A 19,726-nucleotide genomic window follows, 5' to 3' on the forward strand; every position below is an offset into this window, starting at 1 on the left:
GCCAGGTAGATGACAAGTTTGACAACCTGATACGACAAAATGCTAATGAACAACAGCTTAATGTTCTGCTTTCCAAGGAACAAACCTATATTACAACAAAGACATAAATACATTTCCTTAGCTCAATGTTTCTCAAGCTCGAATAACAGTATCTCAAGATAGTCCCAAGAATTGACTTACTTTGGTTATCAAAATTTATTGTGAAAACTAGGTGTATTTATCTTACAGTACTAAATCATAACAAACACAAACAGGATTATATATGAATATCAAGGTTTTTGGTGTTTGTCTACTACAGAACTAAAAAGAAATAGTTGTACTTTGGTACAGTGATTACCCACATGATCTAAAATGCACTACTTATACATATCATTTTATACTACCACATGCCCCCCCAAAAAATATTCCACAATTTAGCAGTTCTCATGGAGAAACTGCTAATCCAAAATACATCTAAAGTTGTTGAGGGTCACTCACTATGTGACCTAACAATGGGAAAACAGTGAAATGATGCAAGAAATCTGAAGACAAAAAACAATGTTTGAGAAAGTAGGCATTTTTGTGTTTTTCAGTTTATCATTCCTAATCCAAACTTGCAAGAGAATGATCAGTAGTGACTTCAATGATTATTCTATAGTATGCTTGGTGAAATTAAGTAATTTTAGTTACAATGTACATTAGTTTCATTCACTTACTATATATATAATTCCAGCAATTCACTCTTCAAAAACAGATATAAACATATGACTTAAAAATGTTTGGTGTAATTTCATTTAAAAAATTCATTACCTATGAAGATTAATATAGTCATACATCTAGCCAGGCTGGTCAAGAACAGAAAAGAAAACAATATGACAAAGAAAAAAAGATCAAAGCACAAATGAGTTAAGGTGGAGGAAGAGGCTAATAAAAGTTTAATGGGAAATTACTGGACTAAGTCAAAAGATTTAACCTGAAGGTTTCTCAAAATTCGCCGCATATTAGAAACTCCATGGGAGCTTTTAAAAATCCTAATATCCAGTTCACACCCCCACACTGAGTAAACCAGTGTCCATGGACATGGAAGCCAGATACTATTTTTTAATAAAGATTCAAAAGTAAATATAGTGCACAACAAAGTTTTGGGGAATTAAACTACCCAACTAAAACCATTCTAATAATCTGCACAATGTGATGATTTAAGAAAAATAGCTCCTGAGACCACAAAGAACTTTCCAAATCTGCTTCCTACTTTATCAGTTTCTTAGGGTGGCCATACAAAAGTACTGTAACAATTTATTGTCTCACAGTTCCAGTGGATGGAAGTCCAAAATCAACTGTATTGCCAGGACCATGCTCCTTCCAATTCCTCTAGAAGAGAATTATTTATTTTCCAGCTTCTGTACCCTTAGGCATTCCATGGCTGTAACAACAAAGTTTCTTTCTCTGCTTCAATATTCATTTGGCCAATCTCTCTAGTCTCTGAGTCTGCACATGGCATTCTCTTCTGTTTGTGGGTCACAAACACTGGTCACACTGAATAGGGCCCACCCTAATAACTCCGCTTTATCTTTCTTTTTAATGGTGTGTGTTTAATTTGTCATCATTTTTTGCATAGTCATATATGGTATATATATTTTATTAGTCTATGTTTGTGATATATAATGAATCCTTTTATTGTGGGGGTTTGGAACCATACATAACGAATCAGTCCTTTTTATCTACTCCGCTATCCCTGTTCCATCTGCAAAAGGTCTACACTGTAAAGATCCTATTTTCAAATGAGGTCACATTCATAGTTATTGACACAATTCAAACTGTAACACCTTTTAACTTTCAAATTTTCCCTACTAATCAACTATAAAACACAGTGTTATATGGATTACAGTAGATTTCCATCTTAAAAGTCACTCCAAAATGTACTTTTGCAAAGGTGGAAAGGAGAACAGATTTGAAGCAGAGAGGACATATCCTGTTGCACATCCTCAGCAACTAGACGGCTCCATTGTTGTACAATAAAGGTTTAAAAAATAGCCTACCCCTTGAGCTAGTTTCATACTGCACTGGCTATTAAACCTCTATTTCAAGACACTCCTGTAGCAAGCAAATTCCCAAATTTCTGAGCTTGGCAATAAAGTCACTCAACTCAACGTAACAACCTATAGTTACAGCTCACAATCCTTCCTGCAGCCTTACAATCAGGCTAACAAGACTAAACTATCAAACACGTATGCCCAAAACAAGTATCTCAGAACATGAAAAATTTAATAGCTTACAGTTCTGGAAGTCACAATGTCCCCTAAAATTTACATGTTGGAGTCTTAACCTCTAGTACAGTGGTGGCGAACCTTTGGCATGTGAGCCACAGCAGGCTACTTGTATTACTGAAAGCTCTAAAAGGTTCACCATCGCGGCTCTAGTATCTCAGAATGTAATCTTATTTGGAAATAGGGTTATTACACACACTGGTAATATACTCACATTCTCACAGGTCTGGAAGTCAAGACATCAAGGTGTTGGCGGGGTCGTGCTCCCTCTAAAGTTGCTAAGGAACCCATCTGTTGCAGGGCCCTCTCTTAGCTTCCTCAGAGTCTCAATCCATTAAGGACTATTGGGAGGTGGGGTTGCGCCTTCAACTAAGCAATTTATAAAGAACAGAAATATATTTCTCACAGTTCTACAAGCTGGAAAGACCAAGACTCAGGGGCTAGCAGATCTGGTATCTGGAGAGGGATTGCTGCTTCACAGATAATGCCTTCATGTGGTATGAGGGGCTAGGGAGCTCCTTTCAACCATTTATGTAAGGGCACTATTTTCATTCATGAGGGAAAAGTCCTCATGAATTAATCACACCTCGAAAGGACCCACCTCTTAATACCAGCACAATGGGAATTGTTTCAACTTGCATTTTGGAGGGCATATTCCTTTTTCATAGCACTTGGTTTATAGATGCATTCATCCAGCCAGGTGCCAGGTTCTCCCCATCTCTTCACATTCTTTTCCCTCTACCTTGTCCAAATATCTTCTTTGTAAATAAGGATACCAGTCATATTATATTGGAGCCTCCTCCCTTCATGATCTCATTTTAACATAAGCACCTATAATAACTGTACTTCCAAAGGTAGTAGAGATAAGGACTCCATTCCATGAATGGGGGGGGGGGTGCACACGCAACACAACTCAACCCAGAACAGCTAGCAAGCTGAGAAAACCCAAGATTGGAAACTATAGGTGCCACCATTTTGCCCCTCCCATACTGTAGGCGAAAAGTTTAGACAAGGGCTAACAAAAGCTTTTTTCCCTTACCTTCAGTTATCTGTCAATCTTGTCTTTCAGATATTCCCTTTAAAACAAAACCAAAAGTAACACTAATTATGGTAATTTCAATGACATAAACATATGGGAACAATCACTTTAAATAACTTTACATGGTGGAGTATACAGCAGTGCCCCCTTACCTGTGACACATCCCAAGATCCCCACTAAATTCCTGAACAGCAGATAGTACCAAACTCTGTACCATGTTTTCCCCTATACACATATACCTATGATAAAGTTTGATCTATAAATTACACACAGTACGAAGAATAACAAACCTAAAGAGAACAATTCTAACAATATACAAAAATAAAATTACCAGCTTCACTATGCTTGGAATCTCAATCCATTATCGAGTAAAATAAGGGTTACCTGACTACAAGCCCTGAGACACTCTGAGAGCTGATCTGAAGATCAAAACTTGTTACTACTAAGTGACTACTGGGCGGGCAGCACATTCATGGTGGTGGCTACACTAGATAAAAAGATGATTCACACCTGGCAAGAATGGAGCTCAAGATTTGATCACACTACTCAAAAAAGCACAATTTGAAATTTACATTAATTATTTCTGGTATTTTCCATTTACTATTTTCAGTCTGTGCCTGACGCTGGGTAACTGAAAACACAGAAAGCAAAATTGCAAAAAAGGGGGCACTATCTGTATTACTTTTCAAATTTCAAACATCCTTTTCCTTTTCTGCAGCAGCATTATTCCTCCCTGCCCCCAATAACGTGGGGCATGTAACTGACATGCTTTGGCCAATGGAATCTGTATAAATGTGACAGATACTATATGCAACCAAAAGATTTAAGGATTAGAGTGTATGCTAGCTTTCTTGTTCTTTCCTTTTGGCATGAGAATGAGTATATCCTACATGGCACCTGTTCAATATCATATAATACAAATAAAGCTATTGTCTTGTGTTTGAACTAAAATGTACATAAAAACTAGGGATTTATTTTTCTTACTAAAGTATGAAATATCTAGTTTTAAGAAGCTGAGAACCATTTAATGACAATTAAATAATAATGAGCACCCTATGGTTAGCTATATAGTCTCCTAAATAAACATTTTCACTAAGGGAAACCAGAACTCCCTGGAGAAATGCCCAAATTGATGCCTGAAACATCTTACCATATAAGAAAAAAAAAACTACAAAAGACCACTGGTGTCATATCAAAAGGAGAAGAGCCAATTTGAAGACTCTGATCTGTCAAAGATGGGCCAATTTGAGTAAAACAAGAAAAAGTACCACAGTGGATTAAAACACGTTAAACATAGTTCTTTCTTAAACATTATAAAAATTAAAAATAACATCTCTTGTCCCCTAAAGAGGTAATCATGTACTAGTAATTCATTTTTCTAAAAATTGGTGCCCAAGTAAGCCAGGCAATATGGTCTTTCCCAAACCAGTTCTGTTTTAGGATATCGCAATACTCATTAGGAAGAGTCCTTTACAGGATCCCAGCTAAGCAAAGCAGAAGCAGTAATATAAACAGAAAACAATTTTGTTATCTCTAAGAAAACAATAGATCTAGAAACAATTATAAACAATGCTAAATCCACTAGGGGAAAATATGATACAGAACTTTGTAATGTATGTATCTTAGTCCTTTTGGGCTGCTATAACAAAAAATACCTTAGAATTGAAAACTGATCAACAACAGAAGTTAACAGTTCACAGTTCTGGAGACTTGAAGTCTAAGATCAAGGTGTCAACTGGTGTCTGTTAAAGCTCACTACTTAATAAATGGCACCTCGTTGCTGCATCTTCGTGTGACGAAAGAGCAAAACAGCAGTAAATGGGCTTCCTTAGACGTCTAATCCCATTTCTGAGGGTTCCACCTTTATGACTCAGTCACCTCCCCAAAGGTTCATCTCTTAATACCAACACATGTGGGATTAGATTTCAGTATGAATTTTACAAAAGAATGCAAACATTCAGACCATAGCAGACAGATTAACACCACCTGAACCCACGAATCAACAATACCAGCAACATTTAATTCCTTCATCTCTTCTACTTTCTCACAGGCCTTGTTTCTTTTCCGGGCTCTACGTTAATGGGAAGGGTAGAGAAAATCATGAACATAAGGACAGTGAGCCTACAGAAAATATGACTATCATTTCATAGTCAACATGTATCTTCTAACCCTTACTCTGCCCAAATAATAAGATTCTGATTTGAACGAAAAATCCTAGCTTTGATTTGTTTTCTCTTGAAACTAACAACTCTGGAGAAGATGATTAGTTGTGAGTTTATCTCTACATATTCAAAGGTTTTCACCAGAAACATATCATCTAATATCAAATTGCAGGTTAGCTTACTGTTCTTTAAGTACAGGTACTATATCAGAAAATTCTCTTCCTCTCAAAATAAATATGAAGGTGTCCTAAGTGCTTAGACCACAGCAGATGCATTAGGCTAACCCTAAGCAGAAGAGACTGCTTTTCTTCTCACTGCTCTCAACATCATGTCTTCAGTGGAGAATAAATAAAGGCACTGAGAGACAAAGGAGTATCTTGTCTACCCATGGACAACAACGTCAGAATTAATTTGACTCACTTCAAGAATATTAAAGAATTAGTAATAAAGCTTTCTCCTGTGCTAGGTTGCTCAAATTAAAATTTCAAAGCATTTACAGGTAAATGTACAGTCATTCTCTTTAAAATTAAGGGAAAAGGGCACCGGACCAAAAGGGATAACTACAATGCTAAGTATGAAGATTATGAAAAATGATTCATGGCAATAGTGACCACACAAAACACTGCTGGGTACAGAATATCTATCAAATTTTCAAAACTTACCAAAAATATTTAGGTTGGGAGAGGAAAAACAAGAATATAAAACAAAGGAGGACTTTCACTCCTCTACTCTGTTTCTAGCTGGTTACCTGTTCGGAACCCTAGGATTATCTAGTATGTGAAGGCTACGAAGGAGTCTATAATGATTTCGCTTTCAGTGGTCTGTACTTCAAGAAGCTTACTGTGCAAAACTCAAGACCATGGAACTAAGTTCTTCCTTTACCGTCATAATGGAAATGGGCTCTCCTTTATTTTTGTCTCTTTTCCTATTAGAGGAAAAGGAAGCTTTCTAGACCACACTTAACAACAACAATAAAAAGAAGTGAGACTTAAGTAGGACAAATAAAAGCATTCATTTCAAAATGCATTTTTTAAGCTATATTCTACATCTCCAAAGACAGATTATTCAATGCATGGGGTATGAGAGTTTTTCAAATACTGTGTTGACTCATTAACAAAACTCCGAAAGTCGACATATTCCACTAAAAAAATGAAAGCAACATGAGACCAAACACCTGCTCCTTCTTATTTACTACTGCCATTGTGCCTGGAATATAGCATAACTACAGAAACAATTATTTGTTAAAAATAAATAAATAAATATATATATATATAGCTCTTTCTTTCACTAGTCAGTAGTGTTTATTTTTTTAATTTTTTTTTAATTTTTGGTACCAGGGATCGAACTCGGGTCCTTGCACTTGCACAGCAGGTGGCAAAACCACTGAGCTAAATCCCCAGCCCAATAGTGTTTAAATAACCAAAACAAGGGTCGGGGATTTAGCTCAGTGGTTCTGCTGCCTGCCTCACAAGCGCAAGGACCAGAGAGTTCGATCCCTGGTACAAAAAAAACAAAACATAATCTTCAATGACTAAAACTTGGTATTTCTCTCCTGCTCCTATTACATTACAATTTCAATAACTTCTATCTTTTTTTCTAACACTGAGTATGAAGAAAAACAAAAGACTACATTCCAGTTTCTATACCACTAGTGGCTCTTCTGTATAGTGGTGTTAGAAGAGTCAACTGCGACAATTTTCTCAAAGTAATGCCATAAACTTTGTGACCATCCAAAAATCCTTCACTAAACTTAGCGAGATTCATATGAACCAGACTTGTGTTAAGTTTCTCAAGTCGTACAAACAGGGCTTTCATCATGCCATACTTCAAAAACTGCACCTTTAAATCTTGTGTCTAAAAAGAAAACTCTTTTACTGTAGAGTATTTCTTTGACGTATAGTACTCAGTTCCTAATGATCACCTCAAGTTACTCATCCTTCTTTAGTATCCTATCCAACACTACCCTTCTGGAATTTAACTCTTCCCTTTCTATTTTCACTTGCCAATGAGAATGTTCAGAACCAAATGCTATGTGCTCTTATATAAACCCAAACAATAACCAGCAGTGTCTAAATCATTTGGCCTCTGTGAACCATTTGACAATTATTTTATTACAATCTTAATTTCTCTATTAAATTTTCCAAAATTTCAGAAGTTTGTGTTTCAAAAGTTTTAATTTTCTTCAAGGATCTCATCTGACCAGAAGTCCCTCCAATCTTTGGTAAATAGCAGGACTTCCTTGATATTTTACTCACTTCAAAAATGCTTATTTTCACTTACCCTATTTTGTGCCTACTCTTTGAAAAAGTAACTGACAGAAAATAAATTGTACTGTAACTGTTAGAGGTCTTCTAGGAATACTATATCAACAAACTTATTAGCCATCTATAAAAAAATGTAATGCAGTGGCTAACAAAATCACAACACCTTTTCTCTGCTCCAGTATTAATCATCTATAAATACAAAGGAGAAGATATTTTATTTTATAAGAGAAAAAAACTATTATATATTCATAATTTCTTAAAACTAATAACCGGTAATTTAAATTTCTATTAAAATTTATAACTGGCCACTGTGGTGCATGCATTAATTCCAGCTACTCAGGAAGCTGAGACACAAAGATCCCAAGTTCAACGCCAGCCTGGGCAACTTAGTGAGACCCTATCACAAAAACAAAAAAAGGCTTCAATATGACTTAGCATTAGAGCACCTGCCTAGCATGCCTGAGGCCCTTGGTTTAACCCTCAGCACTAAAAAATAAAAAAAAAAGTTTTAACAACTTAGTACATAATCATATAAAAAAATAAATGACTGAAAATAGCCAAGAAGAACATCAAAAGGCAGTGGGAGGGCCGGGGATTTAGTTCAGTGGTTCTGGCGCCTGCTTTGCAAGTGCAAGGTCCCCAGTTAGATACCTGGTGCCAAAAAAAAAAAAAAAAAAGGCAGTGGGAGATATATTTAACACAGACTATGAGGGTTTTAAATTCAAGGGGAATAGCATGGGCTGTTGTACAGATTGGGGCTGCTACAAGAAACTAGTCACCTAAAAAGAAATAAAACTGGGTCCATATATTTACCATGAAAATAAAGTCCAGGTAAATTTAATAATACCTTAAATATGTACACATATGTGTATATATACTATGCATATGTATACATGATATATATATAAAAATTTATATCAAAATACTAGTCCACCTTTCCAATCTAGAAACAGAATCTTTACACCAAGACTGAAAATTTAAGAACCACACAAGAAAAAATAAGTGTACCTGAGTATAGAAGGATTACTGGCCAGGTGTGGCGGCACATACCTATAATCCCAGGACTCTGGGAGCTTAGGCAGAAGGATTGCATATTTGAGCGTATCCTAGACAATTTAAGTAGCTTAGTGAGACCCTCCCTCAAAATTAACATGGGGTCTGAGGAGTGGCTCAGTACAAAGGCCGTGGAGTCAATCACAAGTATGGGGGGGTGGGGGGGTCGCTAGTTAGTTAATAAGGAAATCAATATCCAAGAAACAAAGAGTAAAATTATACCCATTAAAATGAGTAAACATGCCTAGCATGGTGGTGCATGCCTGTAATCTCAGCACTCAGGAGGCTGAGGCAGGAGGATCACCATGAGTTTGGGGCCAGCCTAGGCTACAAAGCAAGACCCTGTCTCAAAACAAACAAACAAAGGTAAACATTTAAATAATCTATCATGCCTACTGTTGGCAGTAATGTGAGGAAAAGGAAGTAATATGAATTCTGGGCAACTTTTACACAAATAAAAAAGACTCAACCACTCAACCATAAAAATTACCCTTTTAAAAAATAGTTAACAGAGGGCCAGGGATTTAGCTCAGTGGCACCACACCTGCCTCGCAAGCGCAAGGTCGTGAGCTTGATCCCAAGGAACAACAACAACCAAGAAAATAGTTAACATTGTCACATATGTGTTATATATATAAATATATATATATGTTATAACATATGTTATATATTATATCCATCCCCTACAACTTAAAGAAATAAAAGGAGAAGTTTGTAAGAATGTTTATTTTAGAAACGCCTAATGGTGGAGGAAAGGGGGTGGTAATGTAAATGTCTACTAAAAGAAACAGCAAAATAAGATTATGGTATTTCACACCATCAACCATTATTTATTCAGTCACTAAAACTGATGTATAAGAAAAAGTACATTATGAAAACCATAATCACTTTGTCCATTTAAGGAAAAAATAAATGTGGAAATACAAAACAGAATGAGATTTTTTTGCCATAAAAGTTTTGCTTTTGACCTTTACAGCTCTAAATAACTGTTATCCATCAAATCACCTCCAAATTCAACAAGTCTTCATATTCTTTGTCTGCATACCACTTACATTGTCAGCATTTGAGAATACAACAGTTCTTCAATACCCATCCTTTTGGCAAGAGATGGATTTTAGGATGGCAACACATACCAAAATCTGGGGATGCCGTATTGTATTTACAGATAACCTATACCATTCTACTATAAACTTTAAATTATCTCTAGGTTACTTTCAATAAGTAATATAGTATAAATAGCTGTTATACTATATTGCTTAGAAAATAACAGCAAAAACCTGAACATGTTCAGTACAGAAGCATTTTCCTCCCAATATTTTTGATCCACGACTTACTCAATCATGAATTTGGAAGGTCAAATATACTGAAAATTTGGAAGAATCTCTGAATTAACAACATCTGGCTTCCTCACTCCCCTCTCTATGTCTTCCACTAATTTTTCATCCAGGCTTAAATATACAGAGAGCTAATTTTTTTTTTAAGATTCCTAGTCCTGTCTTTAATCTGACTCTAGAATCCCATGTACTCTGAAGAACTAGAAAACAAATGTGTTACTCTGTAACACATCTTATTATCTTTTCTACTCCAGCATTTTACTTCCAGCTGCATGATGCAGAACTGTATTTGTTCCTTTAGGAATCTCATAAACTAGGACTGAAGCAATTTCTGCTCAACATCCCCCAAATTGTTACTCCTCTTGCCAACCCTGTTATTATCACTGATAGTAACTTTCAGCAGTCTTTCAACTTTAGAAACATGTTGGATTCAACTTCCTAACTCTGATTTTCCCTGCAATCCTTCAGATTCTACCTCCTAGCACCTGTAAAATCCTTTCTTCAGTATCATCCTATTACACCCTCAGAGTCTAAGTCTCTTACTACTCCTGACACATAGGCATAAAATATAACTGATTATGTCATACCCATTTGCAGCCATCTATTAGCATCGACATTCATTCACTAAAACCAAGCATTTCAGTTCTTCATCCTGTAGTCTAAAAAACCTTTGTAGCCTTGTGCTACCTTTCTTAAATGTACATTACTCTTCAGGTGAATATATTAATATCATTCTTACGTGTTTCACAAATACCCCTTTCCTGCTTTTTTTAGCTCTTTGTTTCAACTAGAACTGTTGAAATTCTCCAATTCTTCAAATGTCACATCTTTATGATGCCTATTCAAATTCTACCATTAAGGATGCTGGGATACTTTCTTCCTATGCCTCTAAATCACTACTTCATCAACTGTCTCAAAACTAGACAGTAGTGGGCTGGGGATTTAGCTCAGTGGTTCTGCCGCTTGCCTCGCAAGCACAAGGACTCGAGTTCGATCCCCAGTACCAAAAAAAAAACTAGACAGCAGTAAAAATGATTAGACAAGAAATCAGAAAATTGAAATGTTCTTTAGAATACTGTTGGGTTTTGACATTAAATCCAATCATTTTTACTCTTCTGAACCCAGTTTCTTCACTGGTAAAATAAAATGCAACCTACATACCTCACAGGTAAGAATACATGTATCAGTAGGTAACACAATATATATTAAGTGGTTTTTTTTTTTGAGACAAAGTCTCACTATGTAGCCTCAAACCCACAATCTTCCTGCCTCAGCCTCCCAAGTGCGAGGATTACAGGTGTGTGCACCATGCGTGACCTATAGTAACAGTGTTTTTAAAGTCATCTTCTATTTCACGTATTTTTCAATTTTTCCCTAGCAAATTATGAACACTTTAAAGCAGTCTAGTACTAGGGTTTAGCACTCACCTAGCTAGCTAGAGACCCTGGAAATCAATCGCCACCACCACCACTAACCCTCCCTGCCCCAAAGAAAACAAAAAAGGCTGTACACTATAAAGCACCTAACACACAGTAACAATTCAAATATATTTTTAAAAACTTGTAAATCATAAAATGTAGCCCTAGCCCTTATGCTCCAGCATAGGAAAGATACTCAAACCATAATTTATATACAGTTTTCCTTGTTCAAAATAAAGCATTATTTATAACTCTTCTTTCTTCAGATATCTTTGCAGAAAAATTATAGTTAAATAATACTTCTAGATCTTTGATTCAGTTCACCTAGTCATAATCAGTTAGCATATAGGCAGGTGGGCAGGCAGGAATCATCTTGACTAGATGAAGTACTGAGATAACTGCTCAGGCATTACTTTTGGGTATTATCAAGTGTATTTCTGAACAGACTGGCATAGTCACCCTCATCCAATGTGAGTGGACACAACAATCTATTCATTCTCCCCTACCCCACCCAACACTGCCCACTGTGACAGTCATGCTGCCAGCTTTCCTGGTTTCTCTAGGTTACAGATGGCTATCATGCGATGTGCCAGCCTCTATAATCTCCTGAGTTATTTCCCACAGCAGAATTCCTCTCATACATAGACAAGTGCCCAAGGTCTCACAGGCTACTCAATACTTTCAATGATAAAGTGCGTCAGAACTATCTTCTTTTATATACACAATTAACGCTGTGTCTCTGAAGAACTACACTAATATGAAGGTGAAAATGAAACCTATAAATCATGTTCCATGAGAACTTGAAAGAAAATTTCCTTGAGTTACCCTTCAAAACAACTATTTAACATTATAACATCTTGTTAAATCACAATGCAAGTGAACTACCCAAAGTTACAAGGATCTTGTCAAAAGGACAAAGAGCCATCTTGATGCAATCTGAGCATCAATATAGAAAATAATTCAATGTTAAACATAAATGCTTGAATTAATGCATTCATAGGATAAGCCAATTTATATTCCAATTATGTCACGCTGTTGGCTGGTATTTCATGGTATTTTGGTTATTTCATTAAAAAAATGCATTTGTATCTAGTATCACATCTGCTCTCAGATCTCATCTATACTCTTGTACTTACTTATAATTCATTTTATAAATCTAAATTTAAGATTCAACAAATAATCCCTGTTACAAATGTTAATATGTTGCTGTTATAGTACCTGGAAAAGCTCCAATAGCTGCTGATGAGGAATCATCTTACTAAGAAACCATCTAAGAGATTAACCACTAAAAGTAGTAAACACTAAGTAGTAGTAGCATCAAAATAAAAAAATTATCCGAACTTCAAAAAAAAAAAATTTTTTTTTCAGTGCTGAGAATAAAACCTAGGACCTTCATGCACACTAGCTAGCAGGTACTTTACCACTGAACTGCACATGCCCAGGTTGTATCTGAAACCTTTTAAATAAAAATTTTAGAAGTCCAAAACTGAGTAATTAGAAGACATAATGGATTGAAATAGATACTTTTTTAAAACAGGAAAAATGAACCTCAAGAATGATGAGGAGCAGGTGATGAGATCAGAAAATCACTTTTGTGTGGTCATTTAAAAAAAAAACAAAAACCTCACCCTGTATATGATGTTGCTGAGTTCCATAAAGACAAACACCAAGCAGCATGATGTAAAAGAGTCCTGGACTGAGTCAGGAGACCTCTGTTCTAGACTAAGACTTCAGTTTCCTCATCTGTAAATTGAGGGCACTGAATTAGATACAGTAGTCCTCCCTCATCCTTATTTTCCTTTCCATACTTTAAATTACCCACAGTTAACCACAATCCAAAAATACTAAATGGAAAAATTACAGCAGTAAACAATTCATACATTTAAGTAACTTTTACTACAGTATATTGTTATAATTGCTCTATTTTAAATTTTGTTATAAACTGTGTCCAATTTACAAGCTAAATATTTTCAAAGCATGTTTGCATTGGGGAAAACATATAATAGTAACTAGTACTGTTTTATCCTAGGTTCAAGAACCCACTGGAGGTCTTGGAAGGTAGTCTTCTCGTGGATAAAGGGAAGACTCCTGTAATCACAAAGGTTGCTCTAGTTTTAACAGAGTGATTCTAAATATTTAAAATATATAGGATTTTAATATTTAGATCTTTAATCCATTTTGATTTTAGTTTATTGCATGGCAAGAGATATAAGTCTAGTTTTAGTCTTTGGCAAGTTGAAGCCCAATTTTTCCAGTACCATTTGTTAAAGAGGCTATCTTTACTGCAATGAGGGTGCTTGGTTCCTTTATCCAAGATGAGATGGCTGAGTGTGTCTGGCATTGTTTCTGCATCTTCTAATCTGTTCCACTGGTCCTCAGGTCTGTTTCTTTGCCAGTACCATGCTGTATTTAATCACAGTAGCTTTGCAGTATAGTTGGTTGGGGATTGTGATACCTCCTGCCATGTCTCTGTTACCCAGAATTGCTTTTGCTATTCTGGGTCTCTTCTTGCTCCAAATGAATTTCTGGATTGTTTTCTCAAGGTCCATGAAGTATGCTGCTGGGATCTCAATTGGAATTGCATTAAATCTATATAGCAGTTTTGGAAGTATGGTCATTTTCACTATATTAATCCTTCTTACCCAGGAGCAGGGGACGTCTGTCCATTTTCTGATATCCCCTTCAATCTCTCTTTTCAGAGTTCCATAGTTTTCAGAGAAGAAGTCTTTGATTTCTTTCGTTAGGTTGATTCCTAGGTATTTCAGTATTTTGGATGCTATTGTGAAAGGAATTATTTGCCCTATTTCTCTCTCAGTGAGTCTGTCATTGGTGTAGAGAAAAGCTACTGATTTTTGAGTGTTGACCTTGTAACCAGTTACTTGACTGAATTTTGTTATTAAGTCTACAAGACTTTTGGTGGAGTTCTTGGGGTTTCTATATAGAGTATCATGTCATCTGCAAATAATGACAATTTGACTTCTTCATTACCTATCTTTATTCCTTTTCTTTCTCTTTTCTAATTGCTGTGGTTAATGTTTCCAAAACTATATTGGACAGGAGTGGTGATAGTGGACATCCTTGTCTTGTTCCTGATTTTAGTGTGAAGGATTTCAGGTTTTGACCATTTAGTATGCTATTCGCTGCTGGTTTTTCATAGATGGCATATATCAGATTGAGGTAGAGACCATCTATTCCAGTTTTTTGTAGGGTTTTTATCATGAATGCATGTTGGATTTTGTCATAGCTTTTTCTGCATCTATGGAGATAACCATATGGTTTTTGTCCTTGGCTCTACTGATATAGTGTATTACATTGATTTTCGTATATTGAACCATCCCTGCATCCCTGGGATGAATCCCACTTGATCAGGGTGTATGACCTTCTTGATGATCTTCTGCATTCTGTTTGCCAGTATCTTATTAAGGATTTCTGCATCATGTTCATTAGTGAGATTGGCCTATAGTCCTCTTTTTCAGTTGGGTCTTTCTCTGCTTTGGGGATCAAGGTGATGCTTGCTTCCAGGAATGAATTTGGGAGTACTGTTTCCCTTTCAATTTCCTCGAAGAGTTTAAACAGTAGTGGCAGCAGTTCCTCTCTAAATGTCTTGTAGAATTCAGCAGTGAAGCCATCAGGGCCCGGGCTTTTCTTAGTTGATAAGTTTTTAATTACATTTTCAATTTCATTGGTTGATACTGGGCTGTTCAGAATTTTTAGGTCTTCATTCAACTTTGGTAATTCATATGTATCTAGGAATCTGTCCATTTCTTCTGTGTTGTCCATCTTACTGGCGTATAAGTTCTGGAAGTAGGTATTGATGATCCTCTGGATTTCTGCTGGGTCTGTTGTAATTTCACCCTTTTCATTCCTAATTGCATGGATTTGGGCCTTTTCTTTCCTTTTTCTGATAAGGTTGGCTAAGGGTTTGTCAATTTTGTTGATTCTTTGGAAGAACCAACTCTTGACTTCGTTGACATTTTTTCTATCATTCTCTTAGTCTCCATTGCATTGATTTCTCCTCTGATCTTTATAATTTCCTCCCTTGTATGAGCTTTGGGCTTGTCCCGCTCTTCTCTTTTCTAAAAGCTTGAGATTCAGCATCAGGTTGTGTAATTGAGCTCGCTCTGTTTTCCTAATGTGAATATTCACTGCTATGAATTTCCCTCGTAAGACTGCTTTCATTGTGTCCAGTAGATTCTGATATGTTGTACTGTCATTGTCATTTAACTGAAGGAACTGTCTGATTTCTTCTTTAATTTCCTGTGACCCATTGGTTATCGAGAAGAGTGTGTTGTTCAGTTTTCATGTGTTTATGAAATTTTTTGAGTTTCTTTTGCTATGGATCTCCTATTTCATTGCACTATGGTCTGATAATATACAGGGGATAACTTCAATTCCTTTGCACTTAATTAAACATGTTCTATGGGTGAGTATGTGGTCTATTTTGGAGAGTGACCCATGTGCAGCTGAGAAGAATGTATTCTGATTTTGTGGGGTAGAAGACTCTGTAAACATCTGTTAAGTTCATTTGTTCAAGAGTTCAATTGAGTCCTAGTATTTCATTACTTATTTTTAGTCTAGTTGATCTATCTATTTGTGATAGTGGGGTGTTGAGGTCCCCCACTACAATTATATTAATGCATGTATGATTTTTCATGTCCGTATTTGTTTTATATAGTTGGGTGCATCAGTGTTTGGTGTATAGATATTTATGACTGTCATCTCTTCCTCTTGGATTCTTCCCTTTACAAGGATGTAGTGTCCTCCTTCATCTCTCTTAATCAGCGTTCCTTTCAAATCTACTTGATCTGCAAAGAGGATAGCTACACCTGCTTTTTTTCAGGCTCCTGTCGCATGCAGTATTGTTTTCCACCCTTTAACTTTCAGTCTATGAGTTTCCTTTTGAATTAAGTGTGTTTCTTGTATGCAGCATATTGTTGGATTTTGCTTCTTGACCCATTCTGCCAGTCTATTTCTTTTGATTGGTGAGTTGAGACCATTAACATTGATGGTTATAACTGAAACATATTGATTTGTCATTGCCATGACTTTTTCTTTTTGTTGGGTTCTCCCCCTTTACATTTAATTTGTCATGCCTGATGGGTTCATCCTGCTTTGCTTCCTGGGGTTGTGATCGTCAATGTCTGTTGCTAGGATATTGTGTAAAATTCTTTACAGTGCTGGTTTGGTATTCACGAAGTTCCTACGGTGCTCTTTGTCATGAAAGTATCTTATTTCTCCATCAATTTTGAAAGATAGTTTTGCAGGGTACATCAATCTGGGTTGAAGACATCGGTGTAGGAAAAGATTTTATGAACAAAACCTCAGTTGCCTGTGAACTAGCACAAACAATCAACAAGTGGGATCTCTTCTTATTAAAAGGCTTCTGCACAGCAAGAGAAACCACCAGCAGTGTGAAGAGACAACCCACAATGTGGGAAAAAATCTTCACCTGCTCTTCCTCAGACAAAGGTCTACTATCTCGAATCTATAAGAACTTAAAAAGATCAGACCTCCCAAATTTAAAGACCCAATCCAAAAATGGGCATCTGAAATGAACAGACATTTCTCAGACAAAGAAGTAGAAATAGCAAATAAATACATGAAAAAATGTTCAACCTCACTGGTCATTCGAGAGATGCAAATGAAAACAAGGCTGAGATTCCACCTCACTCCAGAAAGAATGGCTGCTATCATGAAATCAACCAATAACAAATGCTGGCGGGGCTGTGGGGAAAGAGGAACCCTGCTCCACTGCTGGTGGGAGTGCAGACTGGTGCAAGCACTGTGGAAATCAGTATGGAGATACCTCAAAGAACTAGGACTGGAAGTCCCATTTGACCCCGCTATTCCACTGCTGGGGATCTTCCTAAAAGAATTAAAAGAATCATACCACAATGATATATGTGTGCCCATGTTCACAGCAGCACAGTTTGTAATAGCTAAAACTTGGAAACAGCCCAAATGCCCATCAACTGGAGACTGGATAAAGAAAATGCGTTTTTTTTTATAAAATAGAGTACTACTCAGCCATAAAAAATGAGATAGTAGAGACACTTAAAGCTAAGTGGATGCACACTGAGGTGATACTCTTAAGTGAAATAAAGAGGACACACATGTATAAATACCAAATAGTTTCTCTGGTGTGAGAAATTGAAAGTGTACATAAGGACTAAATGTATAATAGGTAATGTGAAATAGGAAGAAACGGGGCAAAGGGGAAGGAAGTGGGAGGGCTAGGGGAAAGGATAGAAGGGAATGGGATCAATATGAGAAAATGGAAAAATAGGAACAAAACCTTTGTAAATAGGGAGGAATCTCCACTGAAGGGAGGGCTGGGGTTGGGTTGAAGGGTTGAAGGGAGGGCTGGGCAAGGGTGAAAAATAAGAACCAAGAGAGACTATGTAAAGATGCAAATTTACAATGATGAATGTCATTGTATTGTATACCTAAAATGTACCAATGATTAGAATGAATAATCGATGATGTAAAATAGGAAGAAAAGGTCCAAAGGGGTAGGGGTAGTGGGAGGGGCAGGGGAAAGGAAAGAAGGGAAAGGAAAAATGCTGAGAAATGGAAAAAATGGAAATAAAGTCTTTGTAAATAGGGAAGGGTGGAGGGGGTGAAGGGAGGGCTAGGAATGGGGAAAAAATAAGAATCAAGATGCATCATGTAAAGGTACAAGTTCCCAATGAGAAATGTAATTTTGTATACATACAATGTAACAATAAAAGAATTTAATTAAAAAAATATATATATATAGGATTTTTTGTAAGCTATAAAGTGTAACTGTAAACACTGGAAACAGCAGGAGGGATGAAAACCATTTTCAAATTATAAAGAGGACACAAAATTTTAAACTGCAAAAAGCAATTGCTTTGTAACTTTTAACTGCTAAAAGTTTTACGGACATAACAGCCTTGGTAACATTATTATCTGGGCAGAATTAGTAAGGAGTAACCACATTTTGAGCTGAAAAGACATTCACTTTGGCCAGAAAGAATACCTAAGTACTATAAATCTACAAGAAAGTAAGGAAACATTCCTGGGTTGCTATTTAAATGATAAAGTACCTCACAACTATCCCTAATTAAGAAACTTGATAAAAAATAAAAGAAGAACAATGATTAGAGATTTTTAGACAGCTACTTAATGCTAAATGTAGTAAAACAATAATTATAGTTTATAGTTGTGATATCCTTCAGTATTAATGACTGTTTTCCCTTTGCATAACATTTTTTTTTCTGGCCAGCTCTCAAAAAACAGAACCGGGCTTTTCCTAATGACAAGGCTAACTGGAAAATAACCCAAAATAACGAAAAAACTTATTGGCATGAAGGGGCCATAAACATTTTTTTTAAAAAGTGTCTTTGTGCTTACGTTTTCTATATTGAAACTTTTAACTGCAATCTCTTAAATAAATTTAACTTGTTTGCACTAATTCTCCAGCATTTAACAAAATTAGCTACTAGTTTTAACTTCAAAGATAAACCTGATGTTCTATTTTATATTTATTGCGTAGGCTGATGCTAAAGTTACCTGCTATACATAAAACTCCAGCAATCTGACAATCAGTAAGTATAATTTCACTACCAAGAATCTGTTCAGCAACTTACTCAGAATATCTTTTAGAAGTTGTGAAGACATAATGAAACATTCAATGAATAAAACTGTTTTGCAAAACTTGTTCAATGAAATTATTTAAAGTAATTTAAAAATAACTTGGGACACACACAATTCCATTTATCAGTCATTGGAGTAGTCACCTTGGCAATACACAGTATCACAATATTTAGAATTACTAATAAAATTTTTCTCTGGTTAGTAAAAAACAAAGGCAAAAAGAAAGCAACCATGATGAGAATGAAATTTGTTCTCGGCTAATCTTTAAAGGGCTGTGAGGGCCAAGTGCTCCTGAGAACATTTCTAAAAGAATATTTGATTTATACTGAATATATTTCCCATTTTAATTTGTTATTATACCTTAAATCTTTAAAGATCACATATAATGACAGAAATCATACCTTAGGGCTCTATTTTGATCAGGAGCTGTTTTCTGCAGTTTTCTCCATCTACCTTATCTCTTCCACCATTTACTCAGAGACCGAAATATTAAGATATTTAATTTTGGGGCCAGGGATTTAGTTCAGTGGTTCCGCCATCTGCCTCACAAGTGCAAGGACCCGAGTTCGATCCCCGGTACCAAAAAAAAA

The 19,726-nt window shown here is 36.0% G+C and overlaps 1 protein-coding gene across 16 annotated transcripts in view; it reads right to left on the minus strand.

The window, feature by feature from the left end:
* Tbl1xr1 (TBL1X/Y related 1) overlaps window positions 1–19,726 on the minus strand; it is a 168,633-nt gene that overhangs the window by 58,838 nt on the left and 90,069 nt on the right. For 5 of the 16 annotated variants that reach the window (XM_087186542.1, XM_004834614.4, XM_013071649.3 and 2 more), the window contains one exon: window positions 3,286–3,322. The exons of 6 other annotated variants lie outside the window; for them this stretch is intronic. The gene's annotated coding sequence lies outside the window, so the exon portion shown is untranslated. Of the gene's footprint in view, window positions 1–2,460; window positions 2,616–3,285; window positions 3,323–13,144; window positions 13,260–19,537; window positions 19,717–19,726 lie in introns of those variants that run through there. 5 more of the 16 variants (XM_021254355.2, XM_021254351.2, XM_087186537.1 and 2 more) reach the window with 4 other exon arrangements.

This window comes from Heterocephalus glaber, unplaced genomic scaffold (assembly GCF_053883595.1).
Source record: "Heterocephalus glaber isolate CG9 unplaced genomic scaffold, H.glaber_assembly_v1.0 deba00001504, whole genome shotgun sequence".
In the NCBI taxonomy this organism is placed as follows: Eukaryota; Metazoa; Chordata; class Mammalia; order Rodentia; family Bathyergidae; genus Heterocephalus; species Heterocephalus glaber.